At 37.2% G+C, this 17199-nt stretch overlaps 1 long non-coding RNA gene across 1 annotated transcript in view; it reads right to left on the bottom strand.

The window, feature by feature from the left end:
* The window catches only part of LOC105493218 (uncharacterized), an 87930-nt gene that overhangs the window by 12427 nt on the left and 58304 nt on the right, over positions 1-17199 (bottom strand). The window lies entirely within an intron of this gene.

The following is a 17199-nucleotide window of genomic DNA, read 5'->3' as shown; positions in this document are numbered from 1 at the left end:
ATCTTTCCCTTTCAAAAACTGTACATTTATATCACTATTTTAATAGCCATAGAATTCCAATGAGATTTCCATGTTTGTTTATGAATCACTAATTATTTTTCACTTTTTGCATTACGACAGATAATTATCCTTGTATATACATTTTTACATATTTTCTGATTTCTCCCCGTAAGGCTAAATTCTTACATGTGAAATTGCTAAATCAAAGAAGAGGCATAATTTTCAGTTTTTGTTTAATATTTCAAGTAGAAATTCATTGAGACTTCAAAAGGGATTGAGAAATAAATACACACACACACACACACACACACACACAGCTATATCTAATTTTTTTTCCTGTTCCAGTTGCTTACTATTTTGACACTAACATATTAATTTTTAAATTATTTTAACTTTATAATGTATTTTAATAACTAGCAGAGATTTCCTCCATCACTCTTTTTACACATATTTTCCAGTGATTTTCAGAGTTTGTTCTAAGAGTTCCTTTATAAAATGGCTTTGTCAAGTTATCCCCTAAACCATAGGTTTTCAATTTGGAGCATATTTTGAATGCAGTTTTTTGATTATGTCTATGATTGTTCTTGCTTTACACAATGTGCCATCTTAACTGATTCTCTATATAAACCACCATAGGAATCATAAATCATAACATTTAATTATATGTTTAATATTTATATCTCTAATTTTATATTCTTGACTGATTACATTAGAGAACAATTCTGGGATTATGTTACATCATAGTAGGGCTAAACTTCTATATCTTTCTTCTAATTTCATTTTCTCAAAAGCATGATGCCAGCTTCCAGATTGAGATAGATTTTTAAAAATTCTTTTATTCTTATTTTAGTTAGGTGTCATTGTTTTGTTTTTTGATCAATAATGATTATTGTATTTTCATCCATTATATTTTCTACTGTGTAGTCAATGATAAATATTTTTTCTATTGACCTCTTAATCTGATGAATTGTTAATTTCTTAACAGGAATTAGCCCTACCATACTGATGGCAGCAGTGTCCCACCTGGAGTGGCTGCTGGCCTGATGCCAGATGCAGTTAGGGATGCCCAGCCAGGGCTGTGTGCTCCATGAAGCCAGCAGGAGCCGGGAACAGGCAGAAACCCCACCCACTTCTGAGTTGGCAGGGTGGGAGCCTAGCGCTCCCTAGTCACAGCTGCAGCCACCCAGCCACAGCTGGGGACCCAGGCATCCCTGTGCTCTTGGGGGCCAGGAGCAGGAAGAATCCCTACCCTCTCAGACACAGCTGCAGCCACCCAAGCTGCAGCTGCAGAACAAGGCATTTCTGAACTCTCAGGGGCCCAGGAAGGCCCCCCTCCCTCCACAGGCTCAGAAGTGCCTGTTTCTGCTGCCTGACCTCTCCCCGGTGCCCACTTGGATCTCAGAGCAAAGTCAAGGCCAAGCCTGGCCACTGTCACAACACAGCTGGGTGTGCACACCCTCAGGGCAGCACTGAAATTCCAGTTCCCTGCCACTTCAGCCCCCTTCACACTTTGGACACTGAGGAGCACAGGAGGGAGGCTGAGGGGGTGCTGAGGGCAGCCCAGCCCTGGCCTGCTGGCACCCCTCACATGAACAGCCTGAGCACCATAAACAGAGTCAGGAGGCAGACAAGCTCCTGAGTGAAAGGGGCGAGTCCCTGGTGAAGCCCCACCTTCAAGCTTGGGAAGGCCTAAAGACTGGGGGCCAGGCTGCCAGTCCCACAGACAGGAGTGGGAACTTATGGTACTTTTTCTGGGCCAACCCATGGCTGCACAGGGGCCAATCAGCATGTGCTTCCCCGCCTCTGAAGCCCATAAAAACCCTGGACTCAGCCAGACTTGAAGTGATGTTGGGACTTCCTGCTTGCAGAGAAGAGCTATCCCTCCAGGATCTCCTCTTATGCTGATAGCCGAGCAGATGACAGGACTAATAGCTGTAGAGAGGAGCTATCCACTCCAAGGTCTCCACTCTGCTGAGAGACGAACACTTGATGGGATGACTTGCCTGTTGAGAGGAGCTGAGCTGCACACTCCAGGGTCTCCTCTCTGCTGAGAAATGTACACTCAATGGGATGACCTGCCTGTGGAGAGGAGCTACCCATTCCAGGGTCTCCTGTCTGCTGAGAGCTGAATGAATACTCACAGAGATACCCTGGGCTGTGGAGAGGAGCTACCCACTGCGGGTCTCTTCTGGGCTGGTCTATCACTCAACAAAGCTCCTCTTTACTTTATTCACCCTCCTCTTGTCTATGTACCTCATTCTTCCCGTACGTGGGACAAGAACTTTGAGACCTGCCAAATGGTTGGGGCTGAAAGAGCAGTAACACAAACAGGGCTGAAACACACCCCATGCTCACCACATTGTGGATGACAAGAAGAAGAGAAGAGAGGAGAGAAGAGCTGTGCCCTTTTAGGGATCCCAGACTTAGGAGCTCCCGGAGCCAGGGCTGTGATATCCCCTTTGGGGCTCTGTGTTTCCTGGCATCTCCAAGCTTCCAGGTGGAAGCTGTTAGTGGTACACCTCATCCAACCACAGCCTCTCAGTGGGCTGGCACCCAGGCTGGCACCTTGAGCGGCCCACCCCACCACAGCCTGCATGACTGGTGGCGTGCAGTAGCCAGTACCAGTGTTCGCTTGCTCACACATCTCTTGCCGCTTTGCTCACCCTTAGCAAGTATGGGATACAGGCCAGTAGCACATGCTGAGCACAGCCTGCCAGGCCTAGTGGGCCCAGCAGGCCCAAGCAAAACTCAGGTAAAGGTGCCACTGGCCACAGAGATTTTCAGCTGGCAAAACAACACCCAAGGATCCTGTAACAATATTTCAAGTAAATCTTACACATTTATAGCACATTATATTGATAAATTTGTTTGTAAATATTTAGTTCTTTTGCTAATATTCATAAGTAATAATGATCTACATGTGAATTTTGTTCACACTATACTTCTAAGATTAAAATCTGAGTTACACTGATTTTTTTTAAAGCTTCTTGTATGTTTTTAATTAAATTTTTTAATTTTTAATTTTTACAGATTTAGGGATAAAAGTATAGTTGTTTTACATGGATATATTGCATATTGGTGAAATACGGGCTTTTTGTGCACTCATTATCCAAATACTGTACATTGTACCCTTTGTTACCCCACTGCCACCCTCCCACCATTGGGTGTGTCCAATGTCTGTTTTTCCACTCTGTGTGAGCGTTTGTACCCATTGTTTAACTCCCACTTATAATTGAGGAAAAAATAACTTGGAAAAGCTTTCTTTTTTTGTACTTGTGCAGGAAACACTTAAAACATCTAGTAGTTAATCTATTCTTGAATGTGTGAGGACATTATATTTGAAATTTTCTTATTTTTTTCTTGGGAGTAGTTCTTTGACAATTTTTATTCTTCCTGGTTAAATTTCTTTTAAGCTATAATATATTTGGTCAAAATTCTCTGCCAGTTTTACTGATATGTATATTTTTAGAAAAGTCTTTATTTTTTAAGACTTCCAAATTTGTTATTATGAAGTTTTGCATAGTATTCACTTACAAATATATGTAAAGAACAGCACTTATATTCTCTTCCTAGCTTGTAACATTGTAAATTTATAGTTTCTTTTTCACTTTTGTTAAAATTCTCACTGAACATATGTCACTTTTTAAAATCTCTTCAAGATCCTGTCTCAAATTTATCAGTTAGGTTTTTTATTACTTACTAATCTTTAAATTAGTCTATATTTGTTTTTCTACTACATGCTGTAAGTTTATTTTATTCTTCTTCATATGATTTTTATATAGAATACTATATTTATAAGTATGAATCAGTATGATGTTATATAATGTGTTATAAATGATTATACATTATATGATCATGTAATGTATATTAAATGATAAATTATGTAACGATGTGCATTATTTGGATATGATTATGTAATTATAATAATTCTATTTATTTGTATTTATGTCTCATTTTAATGTTATTAATTTTCTTTTGACTATGGTTTTGAACACATTCTATAAATTGTGATATATAGTTTTCTTATTGTCATACATTTCTAAATGTTTTTTTAGTGGAAATCACTGTGTTGGTCTTTTGGTTTTACTTTTTAATGTATTGAGATTTTTTTAAAGATCTAGTAGATGATCAATCTAAAACATATCTTTCACAGAGGTTTGGAAAGAAAGGGTACTTTTTAATATGTCAGATATAACAATGTGATATAGCCAGTAAATAAATTATAAAGTCTATTATTCAAATCTTTTATATGCATGTCAGCTGTCAAGAATGAATCCACCAGCTGAGCATGGTGGCATGTGCCTGTAATCCCAGCTTCTCAGGAGGCTAAGACAAAAGGATCAGTTCAGGTCAGGAGTTCAAGACCAGCCTTGACAACATAAAGAGACCCTGTCTCTTATAAAACAAAAAATTAAGGAAAAAAAAAACTCCTAGCAAATGAATCTAGCATATTTGAATTTCCTACTGTTAAATTTCTGTTATGTATGTCTATAAGTACATCTTTTTTCTTTGCTTTATATATGTTATTGAATTGTTAACCAACTAAATTGAGTAAGGAAGACTTGGTTCAAAATCTTTGTAACTCAGAACTTGCTATATGTCATCATGTGGCAACTAGTGTTCCAATAACTAAGCTAAAAGGTTACCAGATCCCAGAGAGGAGAACACTGGCAAACAGCCCCCATGATGGCCTCTGGTTGATTAAAGTTATCTTGGTGCAGAGAAGTCCTCTCTGCTCCACATGCGGGAAGATCTCCAGGCATTTAGAGCACTGCTCATCTGAATCAGCAGCCTGGCCTGTCCCACCATGCCTGTGTAGAGATCTTGGTGCAAGGACGCTCTCTCTGCTCATGCCCAGGCAGATCTCTAGCCATTCAGAGGACCTGATTGCCTGGTTAGCAGTCTGAGTTACCCCACATCCTCTGTGCAGAGATCTTCATGCAGGGGGTCCCTCTCTGCTCCATGTTCAGGCAGATCTCCAGGCATTTGGAGGGCTTACTCTCTTGGGCTAGAATTTTAAGCCATCCGCCATCCCTGTGCAGAGAACTTGGAGTCAAACTAGTCCCAGCTCCATGACTAGGCACACCTGTGGGTACTTGGTGGCTGCCCACTGGATTCTTCCTCAGAACTGGTGCCTGTGCCTGTAATAGGAGGACCTGTAGATGGACATGCCTTGTCCAGGCCTGCCCTTCAGGACTCCTACCCTCCCAGGGCTGAGCAGGAAACTTAGACTGCCATACATTCCATGAATCAGCTAATTGCCTGAGGCAACAGAGAGCTTCTGCCAGTGTCAAGGATCAAGTACATACCCAGCTATATGGGCCACAGCCAGCTCTTACATATAAGAGCAATCCATGGGCTTGTAGGTCAAACTCCACAGCTCAATATAAAAACTGCTGAAAGAAATGCATAGGGCTATAGAAGCAAAGCCGAAAGACCAAAAGATGCTACTCAGCATTCTCTATAGTCACACCAGCTGGTGGGGAGGGTTGGGGAGGGAAAGAGAAAATAATAGTAACTATAGCACTACAGGTAAACAAAGAAAAAGAATCCTACCCACACACAAATAAATGCAAATATTAGAAGTGCCAGAGTCTCTAGATGTGAAGGAACCAATGCATAAATTCTGGCACCATGAAAAATCTGAATGTAGTAACACCACCAAGATTTTCACTTCCTGTCCAGCAATAGCCATTAGCCAAAATGGAAACTCAGGAATGACAGATAAAGAATTCAGAGCATGAATTACAAGGAAGCTTATTGAGATCCAAGACAATGTTGAAAATCAACACAAAGACACTTCTAAAGCAATCCAGGAAATGAAGAAAGAGGTAAATATATATATTTTTAAAATGTCAATCAGAGCTTTTGGAATTGAATAACTTACTTAAGGATATTCAAAAATATAATTGAAAGCTTTATCAATAGACTGGACCAAGGAGAAGAAAGATTTTGAGAGCTTGGAGACTAATCTTTTGAAGTGACCCAATTAGACAAAAATGAAGAAAAAAATAATTTTTTAAAAAAGAACAAAGTCTTCACCCGGGAGGCGGAGCTTGCAGTGAGCTGAGATCCGGCCACTGCACTCCAGCCTGGGCCACAGAGCCAGACTCCGTCTCAAAAAAAAAAAAAAAAAAAAAAAAGAACAAAGTCTTCAAGAAATATTGGACTATATAAAGTGACCAAACCTACGAATTATTGCCATTCCTGAGAAAGAAAGAGAAAAAGTGAACAACCTGGAAAAATTTTAGATGGAATAATTCAAGAAAAATTTCTTAATTTTGCTAGAGAGGTAGACATCCAGATACAAGAAATTAGGGGACCCTGTGAGCTACTATACAAAACAAACATCACCAAGGCTTATAGTCGCCAGATTGTCCAAGGTCAATGCCAAGGAAAAAAATCTTAAAGGCAGCTAGAGAAAAAGGTCAGGTCATGTACAAAGAGAACATCGTTAGGTTAACAGCAGACTACAGAAACCTTACAAGCAAAGAGAGATTGGGGCCCTTTTATTTTCTTTAAGAATGCTGAAAATAGGCCCCCAGTCTCTCCTCACTTGTAAGGTTTCTGCTGAGATGTCTGCTGTTAGCCTAATGGGGTTCTCCTTGTACATAATTAATAACTGAACTGCATATATATCTTAAATATATATGTATCCCAATCTTGTATCCAGGTACAAGAAATTCAGGGAACACCTATGAGATACTATACAAAACAAACATCACCAAGGCATATAATCACCAGAATGTCAATGCTAAGGAAAAACAATCTTAAAGGCAGCTAGAGAAAAAGGTCAGATCATGTACAAAGAGAACCTCATTAGGCTAACAGCAGACTCCAGAAACCTTACAAGTGAGGAGAGATTGGGGATCTATTGATTTTCTTTAAGAATGCTGAAAATAGGCCTCCAATGTCTCCTTACCTATAAGGTTTCTGTGGAGATGTTTGCTGTTAGCCTAATGGGGTTCTTTTTGTACATAGTTAATAACTGAATTGTATATATATCTTAAATATATATGTATTTCCAAGCACCCAGATTCATAAAACAAGTACTTCTAGATCTATGGAAAGACTTAGACAGTCACACAATAATAGTAGAGGATTTCAACACTCCACTGACAGCATTAAACAGATCAATGCAGAAAACTAACAAATTCTGGACTTAAACTCAACCCTTAACCAATTGTACCTAATCAACACCTGAAGAATTCTTCACCCATCAACCACAGAATGTACATTATTTTCATCTGTACACGGAACATACTCTAAGATAAGCCACATGCTTGGCCATAAAGCAAGACTCAATAATTTTTTAAAAAATCAAAATTCTACTAACCATACTTTCAGACCGCAGTGAAATAAAAATAAAAGTCAATACCAAAAAGATCTCTCAAAACCACAGAACTACATGGAAATTAAACAACTTGCTCCTGAATGACTTTGAGTAAACAGTGAAGTCAAGGCAGAAATATAAAAGTATTTGAAACAAATAAAAAGAGAGACATAATATACCAAAATCTCCAGGATTCAGCAAAAGCAGTGTTAAGAAGAAAGCTTATAGCACTAAATACGTACCTCAAAAAGTTAGAATAGCTCAAATTAGCAACCTTACATCACACCTAGAAAAATAAACAAACAAAAACAATAACAAACTAACCCTAAAACTAGCAGAAGAAAAGAAATAACTAAAATCTGAGTGAAACTAAACAAAATTGAGATCCAAAAATCCATACAAAGAATCAATTAAACCAAAATCTGGTTGTTTGAAAGGACAAGCAAGATTGATAGACTGCTAGCTAGATTAGCAAAGAGAAAAAGAGAAGATCCAGATAAGCACAATCAGAAACAACACAGGTGACATTAAAACTGATTCCATGGAAATACTAAAGATCCTCAAAGACTACTATAAACATCTCTATGCACACAAACTAGAAAATCTAGAGGAAATGGATAAATTCCTGGAAACATACAATCTCCCAAGATTTAGTTAATTAGAAATTGAAACACTAAAGAGATCAATATTGAGTTCCAATTCTGAATCAGTAATGAACAAAACCTACCAACCAAAATGGTGACCAGATGGAGCCACAGCAGAATTCTGTCAGATGTACAAAGAATAGCTTGTACCAATTCTACTGAAACTATTGCCAAAAATTGAGCAGGAAGGACTCTCCGTATTGCATTGTACAAAGCCAGCATCACCCTGATAACAAAATCTGGCAAAGACACAATGAAGAAAGAAAACCACAGGCCAATATCCCTGATCAACATAGGCACTAAAATCCTCAAAAAAATACTAGCAAAGTTAATTCAATAGCACATCAAAACATTAATTCACCATGATCAAGTAGGCTTCATCCCTGGGATGCAAGATTGCAAGATTGGTTCAGTACATGCAAATAAATAAATGTAATTCACCATATAAACAGAATTTAAAACAAAATCCGTATGATCATCTCAATAAATGTGGAAAAACTTTCAATAAAATCTAGCATCTTTTTGTTAAAAAAAAAACTCAAGAAACTAGGTATCAAGGGATTATAACTCAAAATAATGAGAGCCATCTATGAAAACCCTACAACCAACATCATACTGAATGTTTAAAAACTGGAAATATTTCCCTTGAGAACTGAAACAAGATAAGGATGTCCACTCTCATCACTCCTATTTAACATAGTACTAGAAGTGCTAGCCAAAACAATCAGGTAAGAAAAAGAAATCAAGTAGGAGAAAAAGTAGTTAAACTAATTCTCTTCACTAATTTTATAATTCTATACTTAGAAAACCCTAAGGACTCCACCAAAAGACTGTTAGAACTGATAAACAATTTTAACAAGGTTTCAAGACACAAAAGCAATGTACAGAAATCAGCATTTGTATACACCAATAATGTTTAAGCTGAGAGCCAACTCAATAATGCAATCTTGTTTACAATAGCCACCAAAACGAAAAGAAAACACTAGGAATATATCTAACTAAGGAGGTGAAAGGTATCTACAAAGAGAAATACAAAACAATGCTTAAAAAAAATCATAGATGGGCCGGGCGCGGTGGCTCAAGCCTGTAATCCCAGCACTTTGGGAGGCCGAGACGGGCGAATCACGAGGTCAGGAGATCGAGACCATCCTGGCTAACACGGTGAAACCCCGTCTCTACTAAAAAATACAAAAACTAGCCGGGCGAGGTGGCGGGCGCCTGTAGTCCCAGCTACTCGGGAGGCTGAGGCAGGAGAATGGCGTAAACCCGGGAGGCGGAGCTTGCAGTGAGCTGAGATCCGGCCACTGTACTCCAGCCTGGACGATAGAGCCAGACTCCGTCTCAAAAAAAAAAAAAAAAAAAAAAAAAAAAATATCATAGATGATACAAACAAATGGAAGACCATTCCATGTTTATGGATTAAAAGAATTGATATCATTAAAATAGCCATACTGCCCAAAGCAATTTACAGATTCAATGTTATTTCTATTAAACTACCAATGTCATTTTTCATAGAATTGGAAAAAACTATGCTAACATTTATACAGAACCAAAAAGAATCCAAATAACCAAAACAATCCTCAGTAGAAAGATTAAATCTGGAGGCACTACATAATCTGACTTCAAACTATACTGTAAGGCTAGAGTAAACAAAATAGCATGATAGTGGTACAAAAACAGATACATAGACCAATGGAGTGGAATAGAGAATTGAGAAATGAAGCCACACACCTACAGCCATTTACTCTTCAACAAAGTTGACAAAAATAAGAAATGGGGAAATGGACTCCCAGACTCCCTATTCAACAAATGGTCCTGTCATAACTGGCTAGCCATATATAGAAGAAAAAAACTGGACTCCTACTTTTCACCATATACAAAACTTAACTCAAGGTAGGCTCAAGATTTAACTGTAAGACCTCATGCTATGAGAATCCAAGAGGAAAACCTAGGAAACACTATTCTTGACATCTGTCTTGGAAAATAATTTATGATTAAGTTCTCAAAATCAATTGAAAAAAAAAAATGGAAATTGACAAGTGAGACCTAATTAAATTAAAGAGCTTTGGCACAACAAAAGAAACTATCACCAGAGTAGACAGACAAAAGCAGAATGGGAGAAACTATATATGCAACTAAGGTCTGCTATCCAGAATCTATAATGAACTTAAACAATTAAACAAGCAAAAAACAATCCTATTACAAAATGGGCAAAATACATGAATAGACATTTTTCAAACGAAGATATACAATTGGCCAACAAACATATTAAAAGCTGTTCATCATCACTAATCATCAGAGAAATGTGAATCAAAACCACAATGAGACCATTTGACACCAGTCTGAATGTTTATTATTAAAAAGTCAAAAAAAAAAAAAAAACCAAAACAGTTGTTGATGAGACTACAGAGACAAAAGAATGCTTATACATTTTTAGTGGGAATGCAAATTAGTTCACACACTCTGGAAAGCAGTTTGAAGATTTCTCAAACAACTTAGAACTACCATTTAACCCAGCAATCCCATTACTGGGTATATACTCAAAAGAAAACAAATCATTCTACCAGAAAGACACGTGCACTCTCATGTTCATTGCAGGACTATTCCCAATAGCAAATACATGGAGTCAACCTAGGTGCCCATTACCAGTGGATTGGATAAAGAATATGTGGTATCTACACACCATACACTACTACACAACCATAAAAAAGAATGAAATCATGTCCTTTACAGCAATATGGATGCAGTTGAAGCCTTTTATCCTAAGCAAACTAACACAGGAACAGAAAAAAAAAACACTGCATGTTCTCATGTATAAGTGGGAGCTAATATTGTGTACTCATGGACATAAAGATGGCAACAATAGGTACTGGGGTACTACTAGAAGGTAGAGAGAGGAAGGGAGGGCTACAAGGGTTGAGAAAATATTATGTACTATGGTCAGTGACTGAGTGATGGGATCATTCATACTCCAAATCACAGCAGGTAACAAACCTGCAAATGTACCCTCTGAATCTAAAATAAAAGTCAAAAAATAAATAAATACAATTAAAATTTTTAAAAGATAAAATAAAAGCTTAAAAATTTCCACTGGGTAGGGAACTTCTTTTTTGAACATTTGCCTAGATATTTTCTTAATGTGTAACATAAAATTGTGTTTTTTGTGTACTCAATATTTAATAACTCCATCTGGACTTAGTTCACTGTTATTAATTAGTTCACTGTTATCTGGTGTGTATTTTAGCTCAGTAAATTTACTTCTCTTATATCTTAGAATAACATTTCTTTATTATTTGTTTTAATGTTTTCTGCAGAGTACATGGAAAAAAAGTATGTGTTTATTCTTCACTGGTTGGCTTCCAAATTCTTCAAGTCATCTCTTATTTCTATTATGTCTTTTATTGATTCTGCTCATTACTGCTTATATTTTTAAAATATGTTGTAGCTTGTTTTAAACTATTCCTTACTCATCCCATTAACTCTCTTTTTACTTCTGTTTACATATTTTTGCCTTGTTTCCTTTCATTTCCGTCTATCACTTTATGCATTTCTTGTTTTAAAAAATTATTGTTATTTTTAGGGAAATTTAAAAAGAGCCATGGTTTAAATCTTATGATCCTTCAAGAAGTCATTTTTATAAGTGTTTTGGCCTTCTAACTAGTGGGCACAAAGTTTTATTTCTTACTATGCAGGGAACCAGATTCAGAACCATATTTCTTTGCTTGTTTTCTGACTTGTCCGTACTTATTTATCCATAAAAGTTAAGATTTTTATTTAGAAACAAGGGAAACGACTTTCTCTTGGATCTCTTCCCTCCTTAAATTTTAGAAATTTCAGGCTGCCAGAAACCTTTCACCGTACACATTTATATGCTCGTTGCTAGTTTACTGATCTAGCTAAGCATAGGGACAGAAAGATGGAATTGAGGCCATGGGTAATTATAACTGAAGAATTTTGTCCTTGTGCCAGCTCTGATCATGTGCATGCGTGCACACATGTGCATGTATGTGTGAAATCACTATGGCAGGTCCCTGGGTAAGCATAGTTAGAACACCTTCATGGTTGAGAAATGGTCTTGCTTCTTGGCCCAATCATCGTTTCAATTAAACTTTCCAACTTAATGAAACTGCTTCTCCAGCACCACTGCCACTATGGGTTTTCAGTGGCCCACTGTCTAGTAGATTGATTCTTGCCCTAGTTCCTGGTCTAATATGCCCAGGCAGCTATTTAACATATAAAAGATGACCTTGCTGTCTTGGACTAGATCTCCACATCTGGGACTTCCTCTGTTGACCTGAAGTTTCTTCTAATGTCTGCCCAGAATCTTGGGATTCACTGTTACCATGAATCTTATATAATATTTGGTTTGTTGATTTGATATTCAGTTTTGTTTTAAATAACTGCAGAGTAATCAAGACTGTGGAAAGATAAAGTATTTAATAAGTTATAATGTTTTGGATTTTAAGATCAGTCAGAAAGATATGAGAAAAAAGATAGGGTACCAATACCATAAATTTTATAAAACCAAGGTATCAGTAGTACTTTTTATAGAAAAAGGTAAATATAAAGAGAATCGTTATTAGGTGTGAAAAAGAGATTCTGTTCTTGAATGCATTCAAGTATAAGAAAGTCCCATTAGAAAAATTCTAGACAGCGATCTAGAAATGCTTGACTTATAATTGATATTAGACTTTTGAATTTGCCCATGTGGGATGGACCTGTAAAATCCAGATTTTAAAAGAAATCTTTCATGGATTCCGATGTGGAGTTAGGTTTGGAAACTACTGCTCCCAGTTATCTAAAAGTGTAGACTTGGAGACAAAGCAAGAAATTTGATTTCCATGTACGGAAATCCTTTTAAATAAAATATGTGTAATTATAAAGTAATATGGCATTAAAAATTTAAACAATATGCATTCAAGGAGTATTACTATTTCTGTTGGATTGCTTTCAAGTCTGCAATTTATTCTTTAGATTTCCTCAAGGATAAAAAAATCTTCATCTGAGAATGAATTTGATTTTGTCAAAGTAGGTTGAAGTCTTCTAGAACTGTGTTTTTAATAAGCCTAACTGAATAGGTCTTTGGGAATTTCTTTCTAAGTCTTGGTTAATTGAATAATGAAAGTAAAAACTAACTCTTCCTGAAGTTATCATTTCACTTTTTTGATTTGATTGGCATTCAAATATCAGTGTGAAGATAATTACCCTTAAATTAATTAAGATGCTTACAATGAGGAGTCCATTTTAAAGTAAAAGAATTGCTTATTGTTGACCTGTCCACTTCCATTCACAGTCCTAACACAAACAGGAGATAAGCCTTCTTAGTACATGCAAGAAAAGCCCAAGTACTAAGTCAAATTGTCTGTACTAAGTGAGATTGGTATTTAATCATCTGACAACTCTCACTGAATAAAAAAGAATGGGCCATAACTACTCTTTCAATAATGGATTTCAGATAATTCAACTGTATCCCAGCACTGTTCACATGTTTCAGTAGCTTGTATATTAATTTTAAGGATATATAACATTAAAGTTAGACTAATTTCATACATAGCAGACATCAAAAAGGAACACAAGCTCTATGTTCATTTCTATTATGTGAGCATAGGGAGGTTCTTAAATAATCTAAAATTAAAGTCATAAAATATTACTTTTATATACAAACTCTACTTCTTAAAATCTTATTTTTCATCTTTTTTCTCCTACCATATCGTTGAATTAATTTTATTCGAAGAAGGCCCATATAATAGGACAATATAGTTTCAGAAGGACTTTCTTCCTTGCCATGGCTAATATCTGTACTTCAGCTTTTTATAGGGAGGAAAATTACCCAAGGGGCTCTAAAGTCGACTTTGCCTTAGCTGGAGAATATCAGTTGATTTACTTCTTTAAAGTGTAAATCTTGGAAGTAATTTTTAAAATAATGTATACTATCTGGATGGGAATGTTGGGGTTATAATTAACACAGATGTGCAGAGATAAAATAAAACAAGGTTATCAATGCCTCATTGAGAAGCTCTTACCAAGGTTGTTTTCTAAGCCTTTATTCTTGGTGAGCTCTAAAAATGAAGTACAAAATATATTATTAACATTGACACATTCTGTCTCATCATCCAAAAGTGTATTCTAACAGAAAGAAGCAAGGTTCAGTTTCCCTGCTGTGAAGTCTCATGAGAATGCGTAAATAAAACGACTTTAGGAAAATCTGCTCCACTCTAATTGTGTATGTTTTTTACTCCTGTAACATTAAAATCACCTGTGGGACTCAGTCTCAAATTTGGAAGATAGTTGGTGGTACCTCCCAGTAAGGCAGCGTGTCTATTAAAGTACAAGAGAAATAAATGTAACATCATTTATAAAATGATGCTCTAACCCAGCCATCTCATTTTAAAACAGGAGGGTGTGTGTACCCTGAAACATCAGGGTCCACACAACAGGCTTGATGACAGGGTCAGTATATGATTCTAGGTCCCTTGGTAAGTGTTGTCTTTCTCTTAACTATGCTTCTGTGTTGATATCAGTTCTGGTTAATTTACCTTAAAAGTAATTTTCAAAAGTCACCCAGCAGTTTCTTTCATGTTACAGAGAATGAAAAGAGAATTGAAAAGGAGGAGACCCTGCAAGAGCATGTAGGCAGGGCACTGATTTTAAAGTGGGTGGTCCAAGTCAAAAGGTGGGGACCAACTAGGGTCTCAAGTCAAGAATCAGGGAGTCTGTGGCCACAGGTAAGGAGAGTAGAGGAGGGAAGTTGGTGTTAGAATCTGAGAGGCCATCCATCACTGAGGCTATTGGGTTGAGGATGAAGCATAGCTGGGAAATAAAAAATTATTTGTGAAGTGACCTGATCCAAACGCACATATCATCTGTGCTGCTGCTGCATGAGGGTCCCCTTTGAAATTCCTTCCATCTTACCCAAGAACTTGGCCTTTGCTGGAAATAAAAGGGGATATTTCCCAGAGCCAAGCCTCCTATGTTTCATGTTCAAACTGTATTTTATCCCTCACTTTCCACCCCCAACCATGAGCCATGCTTTTTTTGTATATTTAGGTAAGGAACAGATGTGTGGCAAACATAAGCAATGCTTTTGAGGAATGAGAGGTGATCATAGGACTAGAAAATTGTTATGCAAGATTTGTTATTTTATTTTATTTTTATGCTATGCTATGCTATGCTATGCTATGCTATGCTATGCTATGCTATGCTATGTTATGTTATGTTATGTTATGTTATGTTATGTTATGTTATGTTATGTTATTTTGAGACAAAGTCTCACTCTGTCTCTCAGGCTAGAGTGCAGTGGTGCGATCTCAGCCCTCTGCAACCTCCGCCTCCTGGGTTCAAGCAATTATCCTTCCTCAGTCTCCTAAGTAGCTTGGACTACAAAAGAGTGTCACACTCCTGGCTAATTTTTGTATTTTATCATTTTAGTAGAGATGGTGTTTCACCATGTTGGCCAGGCTGGTCTGGAACTCCTGGCCTCAAGTGATCTGCCTGCCTCAACCTCCCAAAGTGCTGGGATTATAGGCATGAGCCACCACACCCAGCTTGTTTTTGAATTTTTTAAAAGATTTATGTAACTTTCTCCAACTTCTTTTAAGATGTAAGGAAAAGGATTCATGACAATTTAGGGCTAACTCAGAGAAAAAGGAGTGAGTAACCACGTAAATTACTAATGTGATCATCCATATTGTGATGAAATTATATTTGGGCCCAGTAACCACAAACATAATTTAGCTCACTTAAATTTATAATTTGGCTCATTGAATACCAACTGAGTATATAAACTGACTTTTAATAATATACTTACATACAAAACAACCAATCTTCTCCTTTTTATTCACATAAAAGTCTGTCTTTTTTATTGACTTAAAATTCAAATTTCAGGCCGGGCGCGGTGGCTCAAGCCTGTAATCCCAGCACTTTGGGAGGCCGAGACGGGCGGATCACGAGGTCAGGAGATCGAGACCATCCTGGCTAACATGGAGAAACCCTGCCTCCACTAAAAAATACAAAAAACTACCCAGGCGAGGTGGCGGGCGCCTGTAGTCCCAGCTACTTGGGAGGCTGAGGCAGGAGAATGGCGTAAACCCGGGAGGCGGAGCTTGCAGTGAGCTGAGATCCGGCCACTGCACCCCAGCCTGGGCGACAGAGCCAGACTACGTCTCAGGAAAAAAAAAAAAAAAAATTCAAATTTCAACCAAAACTTTTAAATCCCTTAAATATGACTCTAAAGTGTCATGAGATAATAAAATTCTATCACATTTAAGGGATTTGACAAGTAGATAGGTTTTTATTATATTATCTTTTGTATGTATAGGTTCTTCACTATTAATTAGACATAACGTGTTGAGTTTTGAGTTATGCTTTTGTTTTATCAGGGAAGAATTGTTTTCACTTTATTCACATTCTTTCACCTATTCTCTAAATTTTTCAACTTCTACAAGTGATGAAACACACTCTTTACAAGGCAGTTTTTAGGAATTTTTGTAGGGGTGGGGAGCAGGGGAAGACAAAAACCTCATTAAAACTCATTTAACAGTACAGAAATTTGAAGTTGTCTAATTGACATAATTGACTCCAAACACAATCAACCTAGTTAACTTTTATGTGCCAAAATCTTACTTAAAAGTATTTTGATATTTCCCTGAAGCTACTTTTCCCAACTATTGGAGGTGCTGATGCTTTGATAAATTTCTAACACCGTGCAGTTTAGAAAAGAAACTACAGCCTTTCCAAACAATTATAGCTGGATACTCTTTAAAAAGTATTTACTGTTATGGTTTTTATCTCTGAATGACTTGCTGGCCAAACAATTTCATGCTCATTGACTCAGGAAAGGATTAGAAATGAAGCAATTTTGTGTTTTAAAAGTTTATGTTCTCAGAAAAATGAGAGGACTTTGACGAAGGCAGTGCATTTGGAAAAATATGATGATTTACAAGAAACACTCATTGACTCAAGATTAGAAAAGATTGAATGGGGAGGAGTAGAGTTCGAGGGAATCAAGAAGTCCTTGATATTTCAGGATTCCTGATAATGGAGGCTTCTTATCTACTCTTATCCCCAGGGATCATGGCCTGTTAGGGTGGAGGGAGGGAATAAAAGAAAGTCCAGAAGTGCTTGGGGATCTCAAAGCAGATGGAAATATGATTTTCTCCTCTATGAAAATCTAGAAAAGGTGGCAAGACCCCAGTGTAAGAATGACCATGTGATGGCTGAGAC

Source organism: Macaca nemestrina, chromosome 11, assembly GCF_043159975.1.
Source record: "Macaca nemestrina isolate mMacNem1 chromosome 11, mMacNem.hap1, whole genome shotgun sequence".
NCBI lineage: Eukaryota > Metazoa > Chordata > Mammalia > Primates > Cercopithecidae > Macaca > Macaca nemestrina.
The sequence above is the reverse complement of the archived record's forward strand: the minus strand, read 5'-3'. Positions and strand labels throughout refer to the sequence as shown.